Genomic DNA, 27,843 nt, shown 5'->3' on the forward strand with positions numbered 1-27,843 from the left:
GGGAGCAACAGAGCAGCTGTGGTGGGCACCTAGTGTCCTGTCAAGTCAACCCACCACACAATACCCCCAAGTCCTCCATGGGGCTGCTCTTAATCCATTCACCCCCTGTCTGTCCTGATACTGGGGGTTGCCCCGACCCATGTGCAGGTCCTTGGCCTTGGCCATGTTGAATTTAATGAGGTTCACACTGGCCCACTTCTCAAGCCTGTTAAGGTCCCTAGAGATGGCATCCTGTCCACCAAGTGTATCAATTGCACCGCTGGGCTCAGTGTCACCCGCAAACTTGCTAAGGGTGCACTCAATTCCACTGTGTCATTAACTAAGGTGTTGAACAGAATCAGTCCCAATAAGGTTCCACGAGGAACGCCACTTGATACAGATCCATTTGGACATTGAGAGGTTGACTGCCACTCTCTGGCCATGGCCATCCAGCCAGTTCCCTATCTATTGAATGGCCCAGCCATCAAATCCTTATCTCCTCAGTGTAGAGAGACAGAGATGTTGTGTGAGACTGTATCAGAGACCTTAAAGAAGTCAAGATAATGCCATCAGTTTCTCTTTCCTTATCCACCAGTGCAGTCACTGTAGAATAATGTATAGAATAAATCTGTCATGTTTTGATGATTAACTTTATTTGGTCCCTTCAAGTCAAGTGCCATACATACAATGTGTACAGACCGCTGAGACCGCTATTATTTTTCATCACCATATTCTAGAAACACTTCAAAGGAATTTTGGAAAAGACTAGATCTTAAAGTATTTTAGTTATTATCTTGGAATAGAGTTGTACACAGACAAGGCTATTGCTATCACATGCTAGTTTCTTATTTCAAGAAAATCTGGTTTCAGGTGCTCAGGCAATAGCTTTCTTTAGTTTTATGGTGTGATTTACTTTAGAGCTTTGACATAAACTGTAATTTACTGTTAACTATGCTACCAAATGTATCCAGTTTAGACTATATCATAGGTAGTGTTAATTTGAAATGTAACTTCAAGTATACTTATTTCCATAAATAAAAGTGTTTATTTTTGTGTTATATATCTAAAATAAGCACAAGTCCCACCACCATCATCCATTGTTACTCATCTTGGATTTCTTCAGGGGTGTTTGAATGCAAGGGGATGTATCAGAGTCCTGCTTCCAAATAGAGAAAAATCAATATGTAGTCTTAGAAGCCTGTGCTTCTATAATATTTTAATTTTGTTTTTCAGTTATGATCAATATTACCTGTTTTGCCAATGCTAGCAGTTAGAGAAAGGCCCTAAGACACTGATGTGCAGGCAGACTGAGAATAGCATGAACTATATTTGTGTTTCTGACATCAGTGTCCTGGTTTATCTAATGTTGTATGATATGCTGACTAAATGCTCCATACTATCCCATCCTCAGTGAGCCAACATTTTCTAATACTGCCCCTTGTTTCAAAAATTGTAGAAATTTCAAATAATAATTTGTTAATGTAAGTTGTTCTCCTACTGTCTGTTTGGAAATCTCATAGTCTCTTTACTTTTCATAAACAATGTTCCTACACTACATTAATGTATATTCCAAATTGGATGCTCCTGGGCCAGTAAGAGAGAATTCATGAGCTTCCTACTTCAAATACAGCATTTTTAAAACTATCATGAATTGTGTTGTAATAGAACATCTCTGCACTCTTTAATACTTATTTAGATGGGTATACTTAGTTAGCACTGTAACCATGATCCCTATTCTGTCCTTTACCTGTCCTGTTTTCGTTATATTTTCTCTGTATTGAAAAGCAACACATTTTTGCTACTGGAAACAGCAAAAGCCGCTCCTGCCAGATCTTAGTTTTTCCACCATATCTCCTTTTATCCCACAGATACCACCTTCACTGCCCATCTGTTACATTACCACATCTGTACCTATCCTCTGCAAGGTTTGCTGGGTTCTTCTCTGTTGCAAGAAGTCAGGCTTTTGAAAAGTCTGTTGCCTTCCAGAAAAGAAGTTGCACAAACCAGCCTTGTTCTAGGTCTCCCATGTGAGAAGTGGCAGAACCGACAGCTGGTTGAAAAAAAAAAAAAGGCAAGCAGAAAAATGAACTGTGCCAAAGATTTCACTTTCCAAATGGACTAAAATGCCTGTTTTATGCGAGCAAAGGGTTTTGACAGTTCCATGTTCAAATAAGCCCTTTGTCTTTTAATTGATGTAGAGATTTGGATTACAACTGCTTAGTGAGTATTGACTGATTCTGTAGCATCCTTTTCCTGGAGATGTGTGTGAAAGGAACATTAGCTGGAATGTTGTAGTAAGGTGCTAGAGAAATGGAGCCCTAGGACCCTTCCAAAATGCCTGGCCGCTGTGATTAACACATTCTGTCTCCCAACGGGCAGATGGCACATGGGAAGTTAACTTTCCAAAGACAGCTGGAAGTTTCAGGATCAGCCTGATGCCTCCCAAACAGTTGAGCAGTTTCTGCTTGAAAATTGCTGTTCAAACGCAGAAATATGCAGTATATGCTGCGGCTTCCTTTTTCCCAGTCCAGGTTTAAACAGACCTTTTGAGGATTGTGAATGCAACCCTAAAAGTTAGTCTGTTTCACAGTATTTATTTTGAGCTTCAGATCCTGATCTCTGTTCTATGTTTAATTTGATTAATGGTTAATAGGGCCATCCAGAGTTGTCCACAGAGGTTTATGTCTTTAATTAAATGCAGAGAAACAGCCAGCTCCAGCTAACCTCTGCCTCTTTTAGCTGGAAAAAGAGGAAAAGAACAGAGCTTTAACCCTGCTTTCCACACAGCCTCCCATTCTCTTGCATCCTTTGGGCAGCCAGTGGCCACTGGTGTGGCTTAGAGCAGATGCACTCACTCAAAGGTGCCAAAGAGCTGTTCTGGCAGCTGCCAGGCAGCTGTCTGCCACCACAGGGTCAGCATTTCCTGGGACTGCTCTTTGTCAGTGGGGGTTTTCCTCCAGCCAGGAGAGGTCTCCTGTTTGGGATTTGGACACTGTTTCGTTGACCTCACCTGTCACGCTGGAGATGGTGCCCAAAATGTGTGTCAGCATCCCCACCTCCTGGCTTTCCTAGCTTTGAAGGCATGCTCCAGCTGTGTCCCTGCCATAGCCATGTGCAGCATAAGGTGATGTGGCCCTGTGCCTCAGTGGTACCCGATGCAGCCTCCAGGAGAAGGGCTGGAGTGAGAGGGAATGGGAACGTGGAGGATGGAATAGGGAGTCCGTCCCTTTGACAGACATCAGAGTGAAAGGAGAGGACAGCTCTTCCTGCTTGCTGAGGCTTGTGTCATGGCAAAAGGGAGATCCTGGGCTCTGAGCCGTGAAATCGTCTGATCCATCACTGACTTAACTTCAGAATGTGTGGCAGAACATAATTAATGGCTTATAAGCATTTTAAAGGCTCCTGATGAAGGGGGAATTGCACTACTTCTGAACGGGTAAGGGGCTTCTGGTGTTTCATGCAAAATTGTAGGTTGTATTTTCCCATGGAATTTGCAGACTTACTACAAAGTATATTTGGGTGCTTCAGCAGTTCTTGGTAAGGTGGTATTGAACACCTCTCCTATTTTTCATGGCACTTACGCTATTTTAAGAGCTCCCACAGTTGAGAGCCCTAGGGGATTTGAGTGTTTTGATTCCTGTATCTTCTGTAGGAAGTGGCTTGTTTTATTCCAGGACATTGCATTTTGGGGGCACCAGTGAAAGACCCAGGAATGTCGGGAGAAAAGAGACTGCTGCTCAGTGTCTGCAGGAAATTGGTAAGGAAAATCAGCTAGAGGGCACCAATATTTCTTCTTAGGGCTGTTAAATTAGGCCATGTGGACTGGCAGCATATGGATGCATGAGAGAAACATGAGGGCTCTACGAAACAGTTGTGCTAAAAATAATTTTTGGTGTTATTTTTAATAATGTTATCACAGATGAAGAAAGTGAGGTAGAAGTTCATAGCCTGGGACAATTCTTTCTCCTGCTTTACAGGGTAAGCACTATAAATCCTTGAGTGTTTGTTTGGCTAGGTAATGCTTTCCAAAACTATGTCAATGAAATAGGCATCAGAGCCATAAAATATTTTCCTGTATTTAGATTCTAAATGTGCAGTAAAAAGTCATTACAGTTTAGACTCCTAAGCACCAATATTGCTTCTAAAAAGAGGGTTTGGATGTTAAAATCTGATCTTCTAAAAAAATAAAGGTTTTAGTATTGCCAGAAATGCCCAGTCAGTGTTTCGTGCTCAGTGGTGTTAGTAGGCTCAGCTATATCCTAGTAAATTTTGTTGCTGTCTGGGCATGAAAAGGATCCTGAAACTGTTGAAGGGGGCAGGAGTATTGTAGGATTACCAGCTGATTGGTTAATTTAGAGGATTATGGTTTTAATGCCAAAAAATCCAGTTGCAGAGAATTGCGGAATAATTTAGGCTGGAAGGGATTTCTAGGGATCCTCTTTCTAGCCCCTGCTCAAAGTGAGTGCACGGTACATGGTTTTGCATGTTGCAATAACTTACCTTTACATGGTTTTGATTTGTGCAAGAAAGATTAACTATTTGGGTATTTTTCTTTTTGTGTAGTAGAGAGACAAATACCAAAGAAGGATAAAAATTAAGGCAAAAGTTGATCCAGATAGCATTTAAGCAGCACCAAAATGTCCCATACCATTTTGCATATATTGTTTTGGTTTTTTAAGATTCAAAAACATTGCTCTAGGGTAGCACAAGGGACTTAGTTTAAACATCTGTGAATTAATTTTAAATTGTTCTTTTCATTGCTGGCTAATATGCAGGAGGAATTGGTAAATATTGAGAGCGAAGGCTGTACAGCATTTTTTAGCCAGTGGTTCTGTTTAGACTTAATCGCTATAATGCAGTGTTAAAATTTACAAAACAGCTTGTAATTGCAGTAGCTTATTTAAACCAGCTATTTGTGGTTATGTCTGCTGAGGAAACTTAAACTTCAATGTTCCCCAGCCATCTAATAGCAGCAAATCGACTGCGGGTCTCTTGAAGGAATATCTAAATGTAGGCTGTTGAATAATCCCTTTGGGGGCCCTGTAACTATTTTTGTGCCTGGATATGCGTCATCAGTGGGTATTTTCTCTGGTGACTAGCTTACATCAGTAGGTCTCCTACCATACGCTCTATCAGTGAGTGACTTATGATTGATGGGAGTCACGGCTGCTGTTTAGCTTTTATCTGTGACCTCAAATAATGGACTACAGGAATTTCCAGGCTGTTAAATTCCTTGAATGACTGAAGACACGGGATGGCTCTGCTGATAAACGCAGGTAGTACCCAGATCCTGGGTGTTCACCGGGGGCTGAGGCGGGGAGGAAGGAGAGGGGGGTTCCTCGGCTGCAAGGCGGTGAATCCGGCGCCGACGCGTAGCCGCGAGTTGCGCGTCCCCGGACGCCGGGAAGTGGCCGCGCCGGAGGATCGCCGAGCGGCCGTGATGCTCCAGCTCCCCGAGCTCTCCAGCCATCCGTGTCCGCCGGTGGCTCTGGCGTTTCAATGTCTTTAGCTGGCTGATCTTTAGGGCAGTTGGTCCGTTCATTTCATCCCAGGGAGACACGCAGTTTGCAGCTCTGTGGAGGGAAAGGCTGTGGCATTTTCAGCTGCAGTCTGGTTGGTTTTTAACCCTTTTTATTACCATCAGCAGCGAGTGGATTTATTGGCATGCTTCACCCAGGTGCTGCCTGGGCTAAATCTGAAGGTGCAGTAGGCTACGTGGTCTTAAGGTGAAGTTGCACCTGCCACAGTGACCCACTGAGCGCACAGTCGTAGTTCATTTCCTGGTGTTCAGTACTTCATATTAAGGAAATAAGGACTGCAGATACTGAGTTATCTCCTCTTTCTGTGTCCATTCTGCCTTTCTGTCAGAAGCTGACATGCGAAATGGGGCTGCAAGACAGCTACAAGATTTTCTGTGTTACCTGTGATGAATTCAGCAGCTTGAGTCAGCCCTACGGCGAGGCGCTTTGTCATTTCTTCTTCTTTCCCTCCTGTTCTTCCTGTCTCAATCCTTTTGATGAAGCTATGATAGGAAGCAGATTGGCTCTCTGTGAACTTGTGCACAGAAATCTCTCAAGCCCTTCTCCTGGTAACCACGGAGTAAAAATGACAGATATAGATGCTCCCAGTGTGATTGAGGATTTAAAAAAAAAAAAAAAAAAAATCCTTAATGCTGTTTATCACGCGGCATTGTTTGGCTGAGGGAGGATAGCAGCTGGATCCAAATTCCTTCTTACCACTTCTTCCTGTTGGCAGGTGGCCTTCCGCACAGGCTGGGCTTGCAAACTCTCACGCGGGTCTTACTTATTCGAGTGCCTACTATTGCTTTTCATTCAGGTGACAGCGGTTTGGGTTTTGTGTGAGATTTTGAGACTTGAAAAGTTTCAGAGGGAAAACAGGAGCTTTGTTTGAACTCGCCTGTATGTTCCCTCCTCCGCATGTACTAGCCCAGAGGTCGTAGTTAATGAATGAAACCAGGCTTCCTGCAGAAGCCAGTTAACCGCTGGCTGTGCCTTTGTTGACACAGTGCTTACAGGTGTGCACTGTCGTGGTGTGGATGCCCTCACTCTGAGCAATATGGGCTGTGTGTACCTTTCTGCTCCTTTCAGACAGGTGCCTGCTCCAACACATGCACTGGGTCTGAAGTGAATTTCCTCATCTGCTCTGGCTAGCTAGCCGAGTGCTGGTTAAGAATTGCATTTGGCAGAAGTAGTAGGAAGAGAAGCAGCAATTAAAAAGAGGCTTGGAAAATCATGAGAGGGAGATGAGGGAGTGGAAAGGTCTTCATCGAGCTGTGATTTTACTCTTCCTTTATTTTTGGGTTTGTTTTTTTTTCAGTCACTTCAATAAGACTTTGAGATTCATGGCAAACTGGTTATATAATTCAAAATCTGTAAAAGGTTGAGCACAAAAATGTTTGATGAATCTTGAGTCATTTACATTAAAAATCAGTGGATTTTCGTGGTGTGTGCTTTGAAAATGTAAAGTTTGCTAACTGGTTGATGCTACTATATGTGTCATTTACCTCAGCTTTCTAGGAATCAAAATGCCTGGCTACACAGTAATATTTTTGGCTAATATTGACCTCATTTGCCCTCATTTTTAGGGGTGTCATGTTTTGGGTAGTGATAGTATTTTAGGGTAGCTTTCATTTACAGTGTTTGTGCAAAAGCTCAGCATTACCACCTTTCCAGAAAGACTCTGCAGAAACTGGAGAACATTTCCAGAAAGGGTTGCCGTTTTCTAAGAAAAAATGTTGGCAAGTTGCCTGCTGTTTCCTGATGCTTGGCACTGAGGCCAAGGCAGAGGGATGGAATCCAAACTGGCATGTGGCAGGGTGTGTAGGTACCTCCCTGTGTGCTGTGACAGAGATGTCGCGTTGGGGACAAACTTAATTTAGGTGCTGACCCTGCAGTGAAGTCACACCCTATGGATTCCTGGGTCTGTATGCCTACACCCTGTTGCCTTCAGTGACTAAGTGCAGGCACCAAGTTCTGCTGGCACAGCTTGAATTGAGGAATGATAACCGAAGTACTAAAACCTTGTTTTTCCAGAAGAGCCTTCACTTATTTAATGGTCACCTTTAAAATCTGGAAAGTCACCCTGCACAGTGCCTAACCAGATATTCCTCTGTTTAGTTAAAATAATTAGGTGTTGGAGCCAGAGATACTGCATATTCAACGAAAGTCGAAGTATTCACTGCAGCATCTTGTAGTATCTCCATCAGCAAACCTCTCCCTCCTCCAGTGAAGCGTATTGGTGTTTCAATGTGCAACTAGTTCCCAGTGGGCACAGGATTGTAATTACCATATATGGGAGGTGAAAACAGAGGCTGAATCTGACACAGGAGTATCAGGGGCTTCATTCTGAAATCTTTTTAAATATTAAATACAATTCTTTTCTCTTCCACCCTTCCCACCTGTTAAATCTATGACTGTACACTCTGTACAGCTGCTGTAGTGATGGGTATTTGTTGAGGGTCATAACAATGAATTGGTATTTAATAGTTTTGTGTCATTTTTACACAAAGTACTCTCAGTGCTTAAATACTCTTGAGAGTAAAGAGGTGCTCTGAGATAGAAAGAAGAGCAAAAAAATTAGAAAGCTCACCTCGCCAGGGCCCACTGTTTTGACAGCACTATTTTTTTTGAAGAGTGACTGTGCGGAGCAGGCAGTGCTGCACAGTCATTAATGAAATCATAAACACAAGTAAATATATGTTATTACTGTGAGCTGGCTATACGTTGTAAAAAATAGTCTGAAATATGAGGCAGAGTAGTTATTTGACATTTTCAGGGGACGTGGTATATTTTGTTTGTTTTAGTTCAAAATCGTCTATTATAGTTACAAATACTTGATCTCTCAAGGTGATCTTTGTGTTTCCATAAAGTCCAGTTGAAGCCACTGAACCAATTCCCAGGTACTTGGAAACTGCAGTTTTGGTCAGCTTGTGTGAGGGAGAGCCTGGAGGAAGAGCTTAGTTTCATTGGTTTGCTTTGAGTTTTGTTCCTTCAGGTATCGTGGAAGAAATAATAATCACGTCATTTAGGCATTACTTTGCTGTAGGGAAAAATAAGGAGTTACTCATAAACATTGCTCATATTTGTAGTGATCAGAGTAACAAAAGTGAAGAGGAAGAAAAATAATGCAGTGAAATAATACAAGAAAAGCACAGTGTAAAAAAAAGTTGGAACAGTGAAAAAAGTTATTTCATTTTTGTGAATATAATTTCTTAAATCCAATTGATACAATGAATGAAGAGCCTTCCATCTTTTTGATGTTACTGTGTACAGTAATGTGAGTGAATGGAGTCAGATACACTTCAGCACTTCCTGTGTGTTCTGTGCCTGATGACCTTGGTCCTGAGACCTTTCGTCATCATCTCAGTCCTTCCTGCAAGCGGCCAGCAACTTTCATAAGGTTGTTGGAGATCCAGGACTAGGCTGTCAGTAAGTTTATAGATTTATAGATGTTGCCCTGGCATCAAACAGTTAATTTGAATGAAATCCACCCATTTGTTGGCACGTGGGGAAGAAGAGAAAAGGAACATACTGCAGGTGAAGGCTGTGTACTATGGCAGACAGGAGAGTACCTCCTTTATGTCAGTAGTCTGGCACCAACTCCTGTAAACTGTGGCAAAGTCTTTTCCTCGTCTCCTGTCTTGTTTCCTGTATCTACACGGAGCAGTAGTTTTTGTAGTGATTTTTGCTCTTAGCAGTATTTCTCTTTAGTGCCACAAAGTGAGCATTTTTCCTGCAGGACCTCAAACAGCTCAACAAGTGGTGAGCTGCCAGTGACTCAGCCCAGCATCCCTGTCCATCTGCTTGCTGCCACCAGCACTCCCTACCAGCCTCCTGTTCTCAGATGCAAAGCCAGGCGTGAATACTGGAACAGGAGTGGGTAAGGGACAGGGTTATCCTGGGGAAAGAGATCCTGTACTCCAAGGAGACAGTGAGGGAAGAAGCTTCCTCCTAAAACAAGTTAAATTTTTTCTGAAGCACATCCTGGCCTTTTGCACATCCTGGTTTGGAAACTTGCTGTAAAGGAGGCAAGAAAGAGATGCCACACAGTGGCACCCCCAGGAGCCTTGATAATGTCAGGACACCTGACAGTACAGCAGCACTTCAAAAATGCACTGTTGTGAAGGATTTTCATGATACTGCAATAGCTAATAGCACAAGGACACAAGGTACTTATTCAGGATTGCTGAGGACTGTGCCAAGTGTCTGTAGTTTCATGACATGACTTTGTCCCTCTGCAGGCAGGCCTTTAGCGTTGATGAGTTTTCCAAAAACTCATCCAGTCTTTCTCAAGTACAATTGCCAGTTGCTACCCTCCTAGTTAAAAATAATAATAACAAAGTTAAAAAATTAAATTCCTTACCAGGTAGTCATTTTGTTTTCATAAACTTATTCCAGCATCCTCAAGGATGGACTCTCTTTTCTTTTTGTACACTTGTTTATCCTTTTGGGCTGTGAAGGGAATGAATGTTTGAGGATTTCTCTGTGTGCTGCTTGGGACCATCTTTGTTCAGGGACAGAGGAGTTACAAAGTCAGTCCATGAGGTCATGACATCTTCTGTCCCTTGCCTGGGAGGTAGGATAACAATCTGCAGTGTGAAACTCCTTTCCCACCTCCAAGGAATTCTGTTTCTGCTTACAAAGGCCAGCCAGATATCCTCATCTGGAAGACTGTAATTTGGGAATGAAAAAGAAATGGGATTATTACAACTAAGAAACAGAAAACTCATTGAACCCCGTTTCACTAATATGCAGGGAAAAGTGATAGTAACCAAATTTTCTCAGTCTAACCAAAACATGGAGCATCACATTGACTAAAGAAAATAGGAGCCTTTTGAGGCTCCTTTGCTCTTAGCTCTCCATCCTCCATAAAGCTCAGAGCCATGCATTGATGAAATACAGCCTGTCTTTAGAAGTGAGATAGTGATTTTCAACCCTCTTGACTCTTGACCATGAGCTCAGGTCTCATGCAAGCAGAAGCTTGCCGCTGGTTACAGAGGGAGCAAGGCTGCAAATCAGAAGGTCAGCTGCTCTTTTTAGTTTAGCATTTTATACCTCGATTGCTATTAAATTAGATACCACAGTGGTATCAGAGCCAAGATCACCTAGAAGGGAATAACTGTCTCAAAGAGCTATAAAGTATCAAAATGCAAAAAGGAGTATTAGTTTAACTTGTAGGAAAAAAATAACTGTGGTGAAAGTCTGTTCCCTTGATGGAAACTAGAGGAGCTGATTAGTTTGAACAACTCAAAAGACAAAAATGCTGACCTGGACAAAATGCTGAAAAATATACTACATAGATTTTTCTTACTTGGATACAATATGATCTAATAGACTTTGGTCATTTCCTTTTTTGATCTAATTTCTGGGATTCTATGATCACTTTCAAAAAAAGGTCATTTTCTTGCCTATCTCACTGCAAACCTTCTTTGTGAAATTTTTTTTAGTTTTACCCCACAGAGGGAGGCATTTGCAGTAATCCAGCATGGCTGTGTTTTGAAGATTCCAGACAGGTTTCTCATGGCCATATCTTGCCATTGCTCCATTGTAAAATGCTCAGAATACTTGATGAGATTTTTGCATTAAATTGTAAGGTATTTTTATCCAGCTGCTCTTTAGAGGCCCGAGTCATATCCATGCTCTATTCCCATGGTAGCCTTCTTCCAGTTCTTTAAAGCTACAATTTGGCTTTACAGGAAATAATTGTCGTGCCTACCACACTGTAACTAAAATATTCAGACACATGAATCTCTTTCTTGACTTCCTATAAAAACGTCATTTGTAGCTTTATTTTGTTTGTTCTGGTTTGACTGTAGTGTAAACAAGAGTTTATTAAAACATTAGCTCTAAGTTACAGTTCTTTTTTGAGACTGCCAGGTTTTACAAAAAATATTACTGAAACTGCAGGGCAAAACCACATATTAACAGAAAAATGAATAATGAGTCTGTTTTCATATGGATTTTTTAAAAAGTACAGCTTGTAGTTGAACTAAATGTACTAATTCCTCCACTTCAGTCAGGAAGCCCTCATAGACTTTCGACAGTGCCGCCAAAAAATTGACGCTCCAGCTGTTTAAAAGATATCAAAAGCTAGTTTGACAATTGTAATCTCTTCCAGGAATTCCCTTTCCCATTTTTCCTCCCTATAAAAACAGATAACAAGATGCTTATATAGTAGAAATGGAAAGTCAGAGCTATTTTATGAAGCGTTGTGCATTCCTTCCAGCCTTAGGAGATGAGGCATGACATCTCCATGACAGGGTAGGAAACACAGGCACTCTGTTGTGTAAGTAGCATTTGCTTCAAGGATTAGCTGCTTGCCAAGATAGCGCAGATTTAAATGTTTCCTAAGCCATTTCTGAGTTTTTACGTAACATGGCAGTGACAGGAGAGCAGTGGAGATGGATGGGTAGGAACTCAAAGCAGCAACCAAGGAAAGACAAAACCAAAGGAAGCAGAGAAATATGCTGCATGTGCCAGCATCAGCTGACACAGCGGAACTGAAGGCAAGGGAAAGCAGCACCAGCCGGGCTTCTCTTGAATTTCTGTCCTCACTTTTACACGCAACAACATGAGACAAACTGAAAGGAGACGCCGCTTGAACTTTTGTTCTGAAGCATCTCAAAAAGGCACTGAAACATGGACTCAAAGGTCAGAAGTATTCCCTTTTCTGGAACAAATTCCCAGGACAGCTGTTAATACTGCTCTGTCTTTTAAGGCTAATCTTTAGTAGTATTCAGTAATACGTATTAAGAAATATATAGTATTACTGTGGCTGTGGTGAGGAATGGTTTGTTCTTCTCTAATGACAGAAAGGAGATTCTGTGTTAGGAAAAGTGAAATAATTAAAGAGGTTGCCAATAAAAAAGCCACTGTATTTGCAGAGGGTGCCCTTGTGTTCAGCAAATGCCAATTAGAGAAATGTCACTTTATGTGTACAATGGGTTATTACTGCGCAAACACTTGTACAATTACGCGCTGGGTCAGAAGGGCAAGTTACCTTCACCTCACAGCCATGACTTTAAAGCAAACACAAATACCAGGCACACAAACATCAGGCGCTGTGGCAGGGGAACAGTAAAGTAATGACTCTTTGAAAATGCAGGCTAAAGAAGAAAGAGTCCATGTAACAAGCCTTGGCATTGTGGGAGGTAATTTTTACCGTGTCTGCACTAGGTGGATTAGAAACATCATCTTTATATCATGGAAAAGCAAATGCTTCCTTCCACCACTTTAAATACAATTTATGTACTGTTACGTTGTTCAGATGCTTGGAAATGTGAAGAGAATATACAGAATATACATTTCTTTCAGTTACCTTCTTTGATACTGGAATGCTTGTAGTCCACATGCCCTTGTAAATGAGTTTGTGCACTTCCTTCTGTTCTGCTACCAATGGTCTGATGTCACCACCATCTGATGCACTCTGCTCTCAGCTCTTGTGTGGCTCTGACTGACTTCAGTAAATGGAATAAAGGGCAGTTCTGCAAGTCACCTTGTGCAAGACATGCACAACATGTCCTTGTTTATTACTTGCACTTCTTTGTAGGTGTTCTACTTTTATTTCACATATTTTGCCTGAAGCTTCTTCATTCGATTCAAATCTAAGTGGGCAGAATGAGCTGGGGATGCTGTTGCCATCTTGGGTGCACACAGCATAGCTGTGCTGTATGTGGATTCATAAGTTTTGCTCTAAGGCTATCAAGTTTGTCCTCTTTTCTAATGTGGTTGCCATCTGTGCTTGTTCTGGCTTCTCTCTGGGTCGTAAGAAAGAACACAGTTCAGCAGGGATTGCGTTACCATCAGTGGCCTGAACCTTTGTGCTCGCTTGACCTCATACCTCTAGGAAGCTCAGCTGGCAAACATAGCACAGACCTTTGTGGCAACACCCTCTGGGAGCGTGGGCAGCCACTAAGGTTATCCTGCTTCCATATATGCCGAGGTATTTTCATTGCCATGCTCTTTTCACGGGTTTGAAATCACTCTGGTTTTAAAGTACCAGCTTTCCCTAAAGCAAAAGCACCGTGCTCACCCGAGGACCTGCTCAAACCCAGCATCTTCTGGGGCAGGACGGGGTGGCAGAAGTTAAACGGAGAGCATTAGTTTGAAATGTTTTATGAGGTCACCATCCTTTTAAATTGGTTTACACAGATGGCTGTCTGGTTTGTTGCTTTGTCCTTGCTTAATAGTAACTGTTTATGGAAAAATGAATTGCTTTGCAGAAGGAGGTCCAAAAGCTCATGCTGTTGTTTCCCTCACTGGAGATCTTCATGTTTTTATGGGCATACAAAGATTTGGCCTGAAATGGAGATTAATTAGGAAGCATAGTGAATAATTGTTTGACTTGTTCCTAAGCTCTGTAGTCACTGGGTTAGAAATGGTTTCCCAAACTGCAGGAGATAAGGTTATTCCTAGTTTTACAGTGTCCATATTGTTAGGGTTTTGTGCTATGTGTACTCTGAGATCAGCTGATACCTATGCAAGTCGGGTCCAGCTTCTCATCCAAACCACTTCCTGGGGTCTTCTTGGGTAATGGCAGTGATTCAGAAGACACCACGGTGCCTCAGAAAGCCACTTTTTACACATTGCACCCAGACTGTGTGACCATGAAGAAACCAAATTCTTAGGAAAGAGTTTTGTTCTTAAAAATACCCACTTTTTTTGTTTGTTCTGCATTCAGATTTAGGTGTACATTGCTTGGCTTGTGTCCTACTGACCTTATTCACAGACTCACCTTCTCTTTTGTGGAAGATGTAGGAATATGATGTACACATACGCATGAGGCAGAAGCCTGAGGCCAGTCTCCAGGCAGAGACTCTGATTTTGCATCCAAAATTGTTCCTACCTGGAAAATAATAATAAAAAACCCCCAACCAAGTAATAGACAGGATTAAATTTTTTTAAAGCAAATCAAATCTAAGTAATGGTACTCTGCACTTTTGCAGGACTGTCTACTTAAGAAGCTGAGAGTGAGTTAGGAACATTGATGAAGCCTCTATTCTGTGAGGTGGGTATGTGTTTTTTATTACAATTTTGAAAAAGCATAGAGAATTCAAACCATTTGCTCAAGTCCAGCCACAGAACTATTTAAGGGCTGGGAATGGAGTCCAGAAATTTTCTGCCATGGCACGTGTTCTAATCAACAATTACAAATAAGGTCTTTTGCCCTTCTCTGGAAGGAAGTGATGAGTTTTTGCATTTTGTTAGTGTTTCAAGTGGCTCTTTTGATTTTTGATTTCTGACTAATGGAATAAGTGACTCTCACAGATACTTTTGCTCTGCTGCTCTCTGCTCTTGCAGTGGCCTTAGATCAAAGTTTGGGGAGATAACAATCTGTAATAGGGAAGTCAGTGGAAATCAAACGTGGCCACTGGATCCAGGCCAAACATAATCTGGGACTCAGAAATGTTCTGTGTGTTTCATTACTTTTTCATTTTTTTAGCATTCTGTCATGGTCAGATGCACCAGCAGTCTTTTAATAAATCCCCTTCCACATTCAGACTTTCAGCTCAGGTTTGCAGGCCCATGGGGGCTGGATTATTTGAATAAGTCTGAGAAGTGAAACTGAACAGTTGTGGGTGCAGCAATTACAGGCAGCCAATCTAGTGAATCTTGTACTTTTGAAAACCTTCATTATTACAAGATGCTGCATGCAAAACAGTCAGCTCTGCTTGCCCTCTGTGTGAGCAGCTGGGACATGGACCCTCAATGCTTCCTTGTGCCAAGGCTGATTGCCCACCCCTGCTTGAGCAGCTCTATTCCCAGGGAGCTTGTCCTGAGCAGTGACCTGAACAATCTCTCTCTTGGGTTCTTGGTTATTTGCACCACTTTCCCTTTTGGAATTGTGAGGTAAACCCTACTGAGTGGGCTTCTGCCTCCTGCTTCATGCCGTCGGGATCCTGGATTTGCTGTGGCAAGAAATAAGTCAGGATTAGAATTTTCTTTAAACTAGTGTTCGTTTTTAAAAGCCTTTTTTGGAATAAATTACTCTGACAGTGAGTACCAAAATAGGTATTGATAAAATATGAATTTATGCATGCCAGCATTTATCTCTTTTGTATCTATTCACAAATTCATACCAAAAATTGACTGTAGCTCCATATGGCTCCCAATCTCTTCCCTCCCCCAGCTGTCAGCTTCTCCTCACCTGGATGAATAAAAGGGAGCAGAGTGCTGGGCCATGAAGTGAAGGTGGGTGTAGCAGAAAAGTTACACTGAATATGTTTTTCTCTGGGACATCACTGTTGCTCCTCAAGTGCCTCTCAGTTTGGATGGAAAATGCATTAAAAAAGTGATGCAGTTTGATGCCAATCTTAGTTTCACACTCTCAAAAAAGAATGAAAATACTCAGAGGGTGAGTTACTTATGTGCTGATTTGCTTTCTGGACAGCAGTGGTTGTGTAAAAGCTATTATTGCTTTAGAAGCTTTTCAGTACACATTATGGCTATCAATTAAAATCACTTATTTTTTTAATCTGAAATTTACACTTGACTGAAGTAGAGATGACAGGCCTGCTTGTAATCTGTTCAACAGGGCTATAAGGAAGTTGAGATACCTCCACTCCAAGACCGTCCATTTTCTGAGCATAAGAACCATTTGTTTTTCTCAGTTCTGGAGTGTTTAAATTCAAAATCTACGGTGAGATTTGATCAAAATTGTGCAAATCCATTGCTGTAGTGTAAAATGATGAGAGATCTTTGGGAGGGAAAACACGCATTTCTTCTGCCCTAACGTGTCTGGAGGCAAAAGGAGCAGGTTTCCCGTGTCACTGCAGGGTGGGCGGTGGGATGGCACAGCTTGCTGCCTCACTGCCCACGTGGCACTGCTGGTGCCTCACACTGCTCACATCAGCATTTTGGTGTCAATCAACTTCTCAAAGCCACCAAAATGGGGAAGTTATGATCCAGTATCAAGTGTTGGTGCCATTAAACGATGACCCAAAATTACAGGGTTACCTCGGTGCTGGGTGGGTGGGATCCCAACTGGACTTCTTCTGTTGCTGATGTTTTTCGTAAGGGAGCTGAAATGATCACAGCTGATTTGGAGTTTTTTTCCAAGACTGCTTTCTGCCACTTCCTTTAGAAACCAAACATGAGCCCACAGCTTTCTGTCCTCTTAGAACATTAAGTTTTGTTGTCAAATTCAGAGCAGTTAGATCAAGTTTTAAAGATATCTAGAGGAATAAAAAGACAAAGAAACAGCTAAGGGGGAACAGAAGACAAAAGTGGTCGAAAGAAAATTTAGATGGCAGAAGGTTCTGAAATACTTTACCTCTTCTCTAAAGAGGTACTGGGACAAACCCTTGACAACTCTTAAGCAGTAAGACATTTTACTTCAGACCATTTTAAATGTTGCTTCAGTTTTATTTTGCATAAAGATATTTTTATGTCATGAAGGTATTCCAACTCATCTTGTATGTCTTGTTAAATTGTAATTCTCTGAGTAGCACAATACTGTCAAACTGTTAGTATTGAAGTATCTTGTTATATCACAAGGCCTATTATTTTCATTAATCTTTATTTAAACAGGGGACAAAAGTCCTATATTTTATGGAACTTTTCATTTCTATCAAATCGGTATGTTTTTCTTTCAGGAAACCCCAGTATGAAAAGTTTGGATGAGTTGCAGTTTTAGAATTTTTTTCAATTCTTACTATTCAGTTTCACTTTTTAAAATGAGCAAAATATTCCTTCTGTTATTGTCTATAAACTCTAAAAATCCCTAGAATTACATATTTATGAAAGCATAGGATTTCAGCACAGATAGGGCTGACTTTTCGTTTCTGTGAGAATGTTTACAGTTGAATGGTCTCAGGAATAAAACTGAAGCTTTTTTACGTGTATGTTTTGCGAATATAGAACTTGCACACGCTCTGAGCTGTGAACCAAAAGCTTCAGACTGAGCCAGCAGAGAGGAAGGAATTTGTCTGCTATACAGCAAAAGGAAGTATTTGCTGTATTATTGAAGCACATGGCCTTTTGCCATCTTTGATAAAGTATTTAAGGGTTGTGCACCCAAAGTCTGCTGCCCTCTTGACCCATCATTCATCACTGGCTGTAGATGAGGTAGATGAGATGCAGCTCCATAGGAGAGCCATTGTTTCAGCCCTGCACAGTTCCGCAGAGAACGGAAGCTGCAGACAAAGCGGCTCCCTGTGATTCACCACGCTGCTCAGCCTCCTGGTGTTTTTTCTTTTACCTATACCTCTTCTGGTCCTGCTCTGTGCTGGCCAAAGTGGACAGGCAGGCACATGGTGAAGCTGTGGGATTGATCCGCTTTCCACTCAGCTTCACTGGGCGCAAATGAGATGAGCGTCTGGGATTTTTTTTCTATATTAGAAAGGAAAACCAGATACAATTATCACAGCATTTGCCTTGGCAATGCATTTAAATTTATTCCCATTTTGACTATTCAACACTGTTGATAGATGATGCTTAAAACGTGGAATTGCCTGTAATTTTTCTAGCACACTGTGAATTGCCCAGTCTTTTTTTTCCCTCTCTGTAAGCAGTTCTGGTTACAGAGATGCCAGCATCCCCAGTAAGTATGCTAAGAATGTAGAGTTATACTTTGTACTGCTAAATTAACAGACAGGAATAGTCACACCAAACCAGATTCAGCTCCCAGATGGAAAGCATCTTCTCTAGCCCAAATTTTAATGACTTTTTTACATGAGAAATTTTCGCCAATGTACCATACTGTGTGATTTAAACCAAATGCTGTCATCTCTCTCTGTTGACAGGTGACAGGTAACTTGTAGAAAATAGAGCTTTCTTTGTTTTCAATGACCAACCAAGGCTTGGAAATGTCTGCACATTTAGGTAGGCTAACTAAGTAGGTTAACTCTTCTTTTATTACCTTAAACTATTTAAATTTAAATAGATAGTTTTTAGTTTGGCAAATGTACTTTCTTTGAGCACTAGTTTGAAGGATGTGATTCTTACTTGCTGTGTTACATATGCAATCCTCTTAGCTTTTATGTTCCTGTAAGTGGCAGGGGAATGAGTCCTAGGTGGCATAACAACAATATCAGAAGAGTTAACTTGGATTGTTATTGGATGTGGTGCTGATGCTGTGAAATATTCTCAGGCATTTCTGCCTTCTGACTAGGAAGGGTCTGTTCATGAGATGATGAAATCCATGGTCTTTGGCAGTTTGCCTGTGCCAGCTGGAATATTGTAGGAGATTTTGGCCCCCTGCAAATTTTAACAGTGACTGTATTATGAGGAAGTGATGCAGAAGTTTTATGATTTGTTTAAAAGAAGAGAAAGGGTCTTCCACTTCTTGTGAATGCTTTACCTAAGAGACATTGTAGTCCACAGCCTGACTTGTCCTTGGAATTCCTTTATGTTTCTGCCATGAAGTCAAGTGAGATGCGCAAATGCAGCGAAAGAAAAGTTACAAGAGGTGTACATGGGCATTTGGATAGAAATATACAATTCTCTGTAGTTGTACCAGCCACTTTAAATACTCTACCTCCCAGTCACTGCAGCTGCTCAGTCACTGAGGAGATACTTTAGATGTCATTACTTTGTGCTGTTCTCCAGTTCATGGTATTTCTAATTTTGAGTGCACTGTATTACCCTATTCCTGTTTATAAATCTTTTAAGTGTGCACATTAAAAAAGTAATTAAATTGTCATTATAATTTATAGTATGCCTGAAGTCAATCACCTAATTAAATGGAAAAAGCAGAGAGGTAGTAGGTTCATAAGCATTTATTAAGTACTACAGTATTAATTATGCAGGACTTTTGAACCAAGCAAAAGAGGAAGGAATGGAAACACCAATCTAAAAAGGCTTTCCATTGCTGGCCTTCTCAATTTAATAATGTGAGACACCCCCCAACCCCCAGCTGGCAGGACAACACTAATGCTTTCTTTTTGTTAATTTTTAATGAAATTATGATGGGGTTTTTTTTATGACAATCACTTGCAGCATTTTCCTGTAATATTTTTGAAAGCATAATTTGTCCCCATGCAGGGGCCTATAAATACATGAGCAGAATTGGAAGATACATTTAGAGTTATGGTTTGGGATGGATTGTGCAGGAGCAGACTCGAGGTCGTCACTCCTCAGCATCTCAGGTGGGGAGTGGAGCCTGTGCTGGTCCCAGAAAAAGGGTTTGAGGGCCACTGGAGGTAGGGGCTGAGCCCAAAAGGGCAGGCTGTGAGTGGCACTAGGAGAGGGCAGGGATATGTAGAGACAGCATGGGCATGACAAGGTTTGCACTTTTCTTTGCAACTGTTCTCTCACCTCCAGCTGCAAATCCATGTCACTTGTCCAACAGTGGAGGGTATGAGATGCTGGCTCAGCCTGCAGGACTGGGGTCAGGAGGAGGCGCTGCAAGGTGCAGACTGTGGGCTGGAGCCCAAGAAATGGAAGTGCATTATATTAGTGAGCTTGTGAAACAGGGCTGTCTCACTGTGTCTGATTGATCCATGAACTGGATGGAGCAGAAGTCCTAAAGTTAGGATTTCTTCTCTTTTCCTAGTTTGTTAAAAATTCAAAACTCTGGTAACACACACACTAAAATAAACTTGCCTGAATTCCATGTTGTTTCCAGGATTTTCATTTCAGCCTCAGTGGCCTTTACACCCAAACATTAGTCATTGAAACTTCTCTTTTAGATAGAAGGGGGGTCTGATCCATCAGCCCAGGCCCTGAGCCCTGGCTGCACTGAAGCAGACCACAGGCTTTAGGGGAGAGAGAGACTGAGCAGGCAGGGCAGCTGCTGGGAGCACTGCAGTGGTCCATGATCTCCTGCTGATCCATCAGCCTGCAGTGACCAAAGCCTAGCTGGTTCTTGGGAACACCAATGCAAGCAAACATCAGTAACAAACCAGGACGAGCCCCAGTAAGGGTTTTGACAGAATCCAAAGTATACTTTGCAACTCAATTGGATATTGATGGTAAGGGATACAGTGGAATCCTTGGAAAGGAACACCTATGCTTTTTTACTACAAGAACTTGTAGCAACAAAAGCTGGTTCACTAGAGATGGGGCCTTTAAAAGACCTTTAGATCACAGGTCTTTAAAAGAAAAGATGACCAAAAATCCCACTACAATATAAATGGACAGGAAGGAGTTAGCGACTTACCTGCTTGCCCTGTCATTATCAAATTGATTTAACACATTTGGAACCTAACTGCACAGGTATCAGTTTATCTTGCAGTATATTAAATAGGAAGTCATTGGCAAAACCTAATCACAACATGAGGGCAGCATCTGAAAGTTGGACCTGACTTATCTGAAAAGTGAAGAACCAGTTCAGTAGCTCTTTTTCTGAAAGAAATTGAGATTGTGTGATTGGAATAGAAATCCCTGCTGAAGGCCATTTCTTTTCACAGTCTTTAATAGGCTGCACTGAATTGACAGCAAAAATGACAAAAAAAAAAGAGGCTAGACTGAACTATCAAGAAAATTTACTGCGTGTAGGTATTATATGTTTTATAAAAAAACCATTGAGTCTGTTTGGCCATAAGCACTGCAGGATTTTGTACCACCTTCTTTAGTACAAGATGAAGAAGACTGTACACTAAGGCCAGATCCAGCAGCTGAGATTGCAGCATCCCTTTTCCTTTTCCTGCACACCCCCTGAGATACAGGCTTGCATGTCTTGCTGGAGGGAGACCTGTGCTTACTGCTCTTAACCTGTTTATTACTGTAATTAATGTTTCAAACAGATAAAACTGGGATTCCCTTTGCAACAAAGACAGTGTTTTACCTTATATGGAGAAAATTTAATTATTGACAGCTCTTCATCTCAGAACTCATAATAACCCTATAATGAGCACAGTCATTATGCTTTAGGTTGGCACTGCAGCAGTGTTATATAAGGAATGTAACTTGACAGTTGTCTGGGGAAAATAATTATACATATTATATATATTATATATATTATATATATCTCATATATATCAAAGGTAGTGGCCCAACCAGCGTCTCAGATGACATAATACTAGTTGGGTTATATAATTCATTTTATGGTCAATAAGCCTGTCTTCTGAGCTGCATGTTGGAAAACCTAATGCTTGTCTGTTTGTATCAGACTTTACAGCTCTCTCTTTAATACAGAAATTGCTCATGCCATGCTCTTGTAATCTGTTTTCAGCTTCTCATGCTGGCGTTAGGCAAAGGCAGTCCCAGCAGTGGTGTCCTCTCTTTGTTGAAACAGTGAAAAACTAAGAAACCCAAACCTTCCATATATTGATTCTGAAAACAAGTTGGATGAGTCATACACTGTGGCCCTTTGAAGTAACAGTGGAGCAGAGCCATTCAGATACGTTTTGCCAATCTTCGTGTGTAAACAGAGGAAAATAAGTGTTCTCTTCATGTGTCTTTAGCACTTTCTTTAGGGATATGTTTTCACTGGGAGCATGGACCTGTTTTATGTTACAGGCATTTGATTTTAAGTCCCAGATATTGTGATACACAATGATACACCAAATGAATATTGTATTTTAAATCCACAGTTGTGGAAACTGCCTTTTCTCAGGTATCAAAACCAGCACAGATGTTCTGTCACAGATGGAGAACTTGACCACCCCAGTCTGTCTTTATGGGTTGCTCAGACATCACTCAGAGGGATCTGTGGTAAGCATTGGCAGGGCTGGGACAGGTGGATGTTTGGTGGCACATGCCTTGCACACACAGTGTGTGACTCCAGGCAGCTCAGCCAAAGACTCTCTCTGTAAGCATGAGGAGGCCACCAGCTTCTCCTGTGCTCCTGGACCTCCTCTGTGCTGGGAGCACAGGTGTGTCACATATATCAGGTGAAGGGTGTTACTTAAAAATCAAAGTATATGGGTCATGATTTCAGACCAGGCATATCAGAAGTAGCTTTTGTGTTTCTGCTACTGGAATTTAGTGTGGCCTCAACAGCCTCCAGATGTTCTGTGTTAGTGTTCAGGTAATCTTGGTGCTGATGTGGCTTCACTATGAGCAATCCCTAATGGAGGTGACATAAGTTTATGCAGGGAGGTAACACTCTTTGTTCGTGTTTGAGTGGAAGTTCTCTGGAATTACAGGGAATATCCTGAAGAAGAGCGGTATTAAATTCCAGCTATCTCATTAATGTAAGTATTGATCTTGTATGTGGGATTTTCTTGAGGTATCTCTTGGGAGAACAATATTAAATTTGAAAGAACAAATGCCACTATAAAGCAGGGAGTTGTGCAAGGACATATTTGTAACTTCAAGCCTCATAAATTAAATTCCTGACTAGACTTGGTGCAAATATTTAAAATCCTCTTCAGCCCACAAAATCAAAGAGCCAAAGGGCAACCTCAATTCACAGGACTCTTCAGGAAGATGGAAAACCTCAAAGTCAAGCTGAAAGTGTATTTGAGAGAAGAAATCTAGGTACATTGGGTCTGGAGAGAGCCTAAGCGAGAGCTTTAGGTGCACATATGTATCTGCAAGGGCTGGAATGAGCAGGGCAAGATATTTTCATATGTTGCTGAAGAGAAAAGTGGGGGGGAAATACTGTGGTTAAGCTACAGCAGGGAGTACTTTGCTAGACAGTTCGATATTGGAAAGGGGTTACTACTATGCAACATTTAGGTCAGTGGAGCAAACTGCCACGGGAGAGTGTGGAGTCAGTCATGCCTCGACTAGCTAAGTGACTATTATAGGTGACCTAGGATGACCTGTTTAGAGGTGGCTTCCCTCCCAAATGTTTCTGTGATTTTTATTTTCTTCAGATCCAACTCTTGTCAGATTGACTTGTTCTTCCAGTTGGTATGTGAATTATTACAGCCCTATTGGCAAAAAAGCCCTCTGCACTAAGAACAGCATGTAAGATAGAAATATGACCAATATTACTTTGCATTTATTGCAGATGTAACATGCCAAATAATTACTACATAAATTCAGTAGTGTGTTTGTGTTTATGGATAATCTCTGGAAATTGGTGTTAAAAATAAAATATCTTATAAATATTTAGGCTGTACTTAAAACATTTTGTTTTCTTCCTTAAAATTATGCTCTTTTTTTTTCACGGAAATGTCTCCATATTTTAAAGATAGGAAATGTATAAAATTTTAGAGAATAATCTCACACGGGAGGTGAGATACAATCTGTGTCCCCATGACCACGTGAATGACATCTCTCCTGCTACAAATGTCTGTTGTGGTGCAGGTTCCCAGAGAAGGGTTTAGAAGACCTCTAGATCAGGAAGCTGGTGCATGTGTGTGTACACATGTATGTGCATACACTTAGGTAATAGTGTGAGACTCTTACTCATAGTGACTGTAGTCAGTGGAATTTTTAATCGAAGACATGTTTTCTCTGTGCCAGGTTGTGTTTTCTTTCATGAAAGAAAACACACTACGTTGTTCAAAAGCAGGCTCTATTGTTAAGTAATTAAAATTAGTGCGTGGGCAAAGATTCACTTTCATCCACAGAAGCAACATGATGTATAGCTAATCACCCCTAGCAGGGAAGAGCATTACTCTTTGGTCTCAATCCAAGTTCCATTGACTTTTACGATATTTGGATGCAAGTTTTCTGATCATGTTGCTGTGATGATCTGCAAACCCACTGAGGACTTCATTGTTCATTGCCAGGACTAGCTGTAATGAAATGGTATGAAAAGCATTGGAACATAGGTGCCAAAACCTACATCTGCAGTTCAAGTTAAGAATTTCTTTGACTTGTCAGAATGGAAGAAATGGAGTAGCCCCAGCAAAGTTAATTCTGACTCCATTATCCTCTTTTAATCACGTCGAAACTGCTGTAGGATTGGTGTATTAGTAAGCAATCCTTAGAGAAGCGGTGAGAAGTGCTTTACCCGTCCTAAGGTCATGCAAGGTTCAGCACGCTCTGCCTGGAGACTCTTCCTGGGATCTCATAATTCTTCTTGTCTCCCATGAAGTAGTCCTGACAGAAAAACATAGCTTCTTTTCTTTGAGTGCTTGCTCTTTTATCATGTAAGCAGTTTCTGGTGATCTCAAAGGTTCTAGAACAGTGCAATAGTGGTTTGGGACATAATTGACTGAATTTTAATATATCTGTTGTAACTTCCTGAATCAGAATTGATGGTTTTAATCTTTGAAAACACTCAAGTGGGAATTAGAATAAATCTTTGGAGATGTAGAACTCAGTAGGAATCTGTTTTGTCCTTTTTTTCTTACTTTATCACTTTTCTTAACCATTCATTGTATCTGAGTTTCTGAGTGATCACTATGGTTTATTGTGTCTTTTATTCTTCATGAGAAGCCTTTAGCTTTATTTCTTATGTTTCTTTGTAGTGGCATTATATTTTCCTGGTAGAAACATTTTTTTGGGCCTAATGTGTTGAGTCTGTTACCAAAAGCATTTTTAAGTCCCGTGCACTTTTCTTGTCTCCTTTACTAGGGCAGTTTTATCTTGGTTGGAGCTTCTACAGTCAGAGTGGCCTCTCACCAGGCTTCTGGTTTTACTAATTTTTGAGCAGGAGCCCTAATATAAAATTAAACCTTGAGGGTTTAAGGGGACAAGTCTTGGTGAAATTGCCACCTTACACTCCTTAGTCTTTTGCTTGCAGCTGCACCAAAGCTCAGCTGAATGCAGCACAGAAAGCAAAAGTAGCCTAAAAACCTGTTTTTCCATTTGTCTGGTTCCTGGGGACACCAGGCCTCAAAGATACCATATATTAATATGAAACATCCTCAGAAACCAGGTTTAGCTAATCCCTGCCAGTCTCTTTCAGTCAGCCAGTCTCTTTCTGCCATTTAGTGTTGTGGTATTCATTTGAGCTGGCACCTGGCTTTTGGAACACAGGCATCAAATTTAGTGGAGGCTCTGCTCACCTGCATTATCATTTGTGTTTCAAAGGTCAATATTTTTTTTTCTTTAGAATATATTGCTTTTTAATGAGTCTTCTGTGTATAGTAAAAAAAAAAAAGGCAATTTAGAGAGGGATTGGGTTAGTACACTATTTGGAATCTGTATTTTATTCTGCGTTTCTTGTCATGACTATCACAAAAGGATATTCAAGGGGGGTACTTTGTCTACAAAAACATTCATGAGCTCTGAAAATTCAGGATAAAGCCTGTGTGTCTGCTCTGAAGTAATGAATCTTCTCTCAAGTACCACATCATAGATAATTTTTACTTAATGCTTTAAATTCAGTAGCATGTCTGGTAAGCTTATTTCTTCAGCTAATACTTCAGTGATACAGCAAGTTAAACTTCCCGTCTTGGCTTTTTTATAACTGTTCATCTATGCTTCAGATCTCACATAGTGGACAGGAGTTGCAAGGGACTGCACAGGTTAAAGAAGACCCTCTGCCCATGGATCATCATTGCTTACAGACTGGAGATGACTACCCCACCATCCTACTTGTCGGAAGTGCTGTTTCTTACTCCAGGCAAAGCTGTCTGGGTTGGCTGTGGCTGAAGGTCAGCGGAGGGCTCACACTGAATGAGGCAGGAAATGTGAGCCTTCAGCCAGCATGGAACAAGTGGGGACAGAAGGACCTTCAGCTTCCATAGCTAGAGGAAGATGTGCTGTCGTAGCTCTTAGCTAACAACAGTTTTCCTTTAAATGAGACGTGCTGGGGTAGCTTGGATAGCTACAAGCTTTTATATCATGTTTTCCTACATGATGCTGAGGAGAAATTCTTGAAACTTTTATGGAAAAGTGTACCAGAACCTGTCTTGTAACTGTCCTTGCAGGAGCTTTCCACTGGCCTCCAAAGCCTAGCGTTTTATCTGAGGTTATTCTCCAGGCTGTTGATTACATTTTTCAGAGCTGCAGCGTTCTCAGCGATGATTGCGTCAGGACTATCAGTTGTTATTTCCAGGTCCTCAATTTTCTTCTCAACCTCCCGCTGTTTTAATCCCAAACCTTCAAACTTCTTGTCTATGGAAACCACAGTAGCCTGGAGTAAGTCCAGCCTTCCAGAAATAGGTACTGTATGTTTTGTAAAAAAATTAGGTAATACTGGGTGTCCAGTGACCACAGCTGTAGACATTGTCAAACCAAAGGGAGGTAAGCAGGTAAGACCTTTTAAGAGGCTGAAAACCATGTATGAATATGCTGCCAGAATATGAATATGTAAACCAAGTATGAATATCCTTTGCTGGTCCTAATTTCTTCAAAGGCATGTTGAAGTCACTGCCCATTCACTTATGAAAATCACAGACAACAGTCTTAAAATCTTAAATCAGTTAAATGATTGGGATCAGTAGGTCATACCATGTAGGACACCTGGAAAATAACTTTTCACACGGCTCCTGAAAGCTTTCTAATAAAATTATTTTTAAAATACATCTTAAATGAGTTGTGGTTTTCATCATTTTGGTGAATTTGGTTGTTTTCTTAAACTGCCCACATAGTACCAGGCACTTGATTTGGCATAATTTTTCCCCGTGTCGCTGTACATCATGGTCCTCCCTTCTCCATCCTGGGAGAAAGCTGTGCCTGCAGCAGGCAGCAGCACCAAGCCCACTGTCTGCTTCCCCCTTTCTGTGGCTCTGGGTAAGGGTGCTTAGCCCAGGCTCAGCCTTGCTGGTGTGGGCAGGGCCAGGTGGGTGAGCCTTCTACAGAACAGGGGTGGAGCAGGAGCTGGGGTCACTCATAGGAGTCCTGGAAACTTCTTTTGCTTGTGGAAATACCAAAATCTTTATGATAAGGGCATGTGTGGTGAGATATTTTATCTCTGCATTTCTGCAAAAGCACATGAGAAGGTAAGATTCCCAGCAGGAGCAGAAGCCAGTATTGAAGTCTTTACAAAGGACTTCTTTCTCCAGTCAAATGAAGAACATGCCTATTTTACAGATTTTTGATGTCTCTACTGTCTTGGTCAAAGGTGTAAAGAGGCATGATCCATGACTTGATCTCTGACACACACAAAAGCTCTCACTGTGGATACACTTAGAACAAACCTTTACTTTTACTGAAACAGTTTTAGTGTGTTGGATGAGGGAATAGGGACCTCAGGAAAAAGCTGTGCCAGCAAATAACATGATTTTGCCGGTACGAATGAAGGCTGTGCTGGGAACGCTGTCAGTACAGTGTGCTAGGACAGCTGCACCAGCAGAGCTATCCTATTCTGAATACAGCCTTGTCTTCTGTTCCAGTTTATCATGCATGATTTATCTTTCTGTCACCTCTTCAGAACCCTTGGCACCTCTCGGCATGAAAAGAAATTAAAACACAATACAGATGAGTCTGCTCTGTATTGGAGTCTTGACCTTTAATATATCAGGTTTTCATATTGCAGCTTTTCCAGCAAATAGGCTGTCCTACAAGAACAGAGGTGCTTTAGTGATCTGCAGAGGTCCTACCTTAGCCATGCTTCAGTTTTATTTGCTTCCACCTACAAACTCTCAAGCTGCCTGAAATGCCTTTGAGAGGA

The 27,843-nt window shown here is 41.3% G+C and overlaps 1 protein-coding gene across 6 annotated transcripts in view; it reads left to right on the plus strand.

Moving 5' to 3' along the window:
• HIVEP2 (HIVEP zinc finger 2) overlaps positions 1-27,843 on the plus strand; it is a 106,153-nt gene that overhangs the window by 15,017 nt on the left and 63,293 nt on the right. Inside the window, exons 2-3 of one of the 6 annotated variants that reach the window (XM_048299911.1) lie at positions 14,444-14,505; positions 15,628-15,689. The exons of 2 other annotated variants lie outside the window; for them this stretch is intronic. The gene's annotated coding sequence lies outside the window, so the exon portion shown is untranslated. Of the gene's footprint in view, positions 1-5,101; positions 5,256-14,443; positions 14,506-15,627; positions 15,690-27,843 lie in introns of those variants that run through there. 3 more of the 6 variants (XM_048299912.1, XM_048299910.1, XM_048299913.1) reach the window with 3 other exon arrangements.

The sequence above is a fragment of the Corvus hawaiiensis genome, chromosome 3 (genome assembly GCF_020740725.1).
Source record: "Corvus hawaiiensis isolate bCorHaw1 chromosome 3, bCorHaw1.pri.cur, whole genome shotgun sequence".
Classification (NCBI taxonomy): domain Eukaryota; kingdom Metazoa; phylum Chordata; class Aves; order Passeriformes; family Corvidae; genus Corvus; species Corvus hawaiiensis.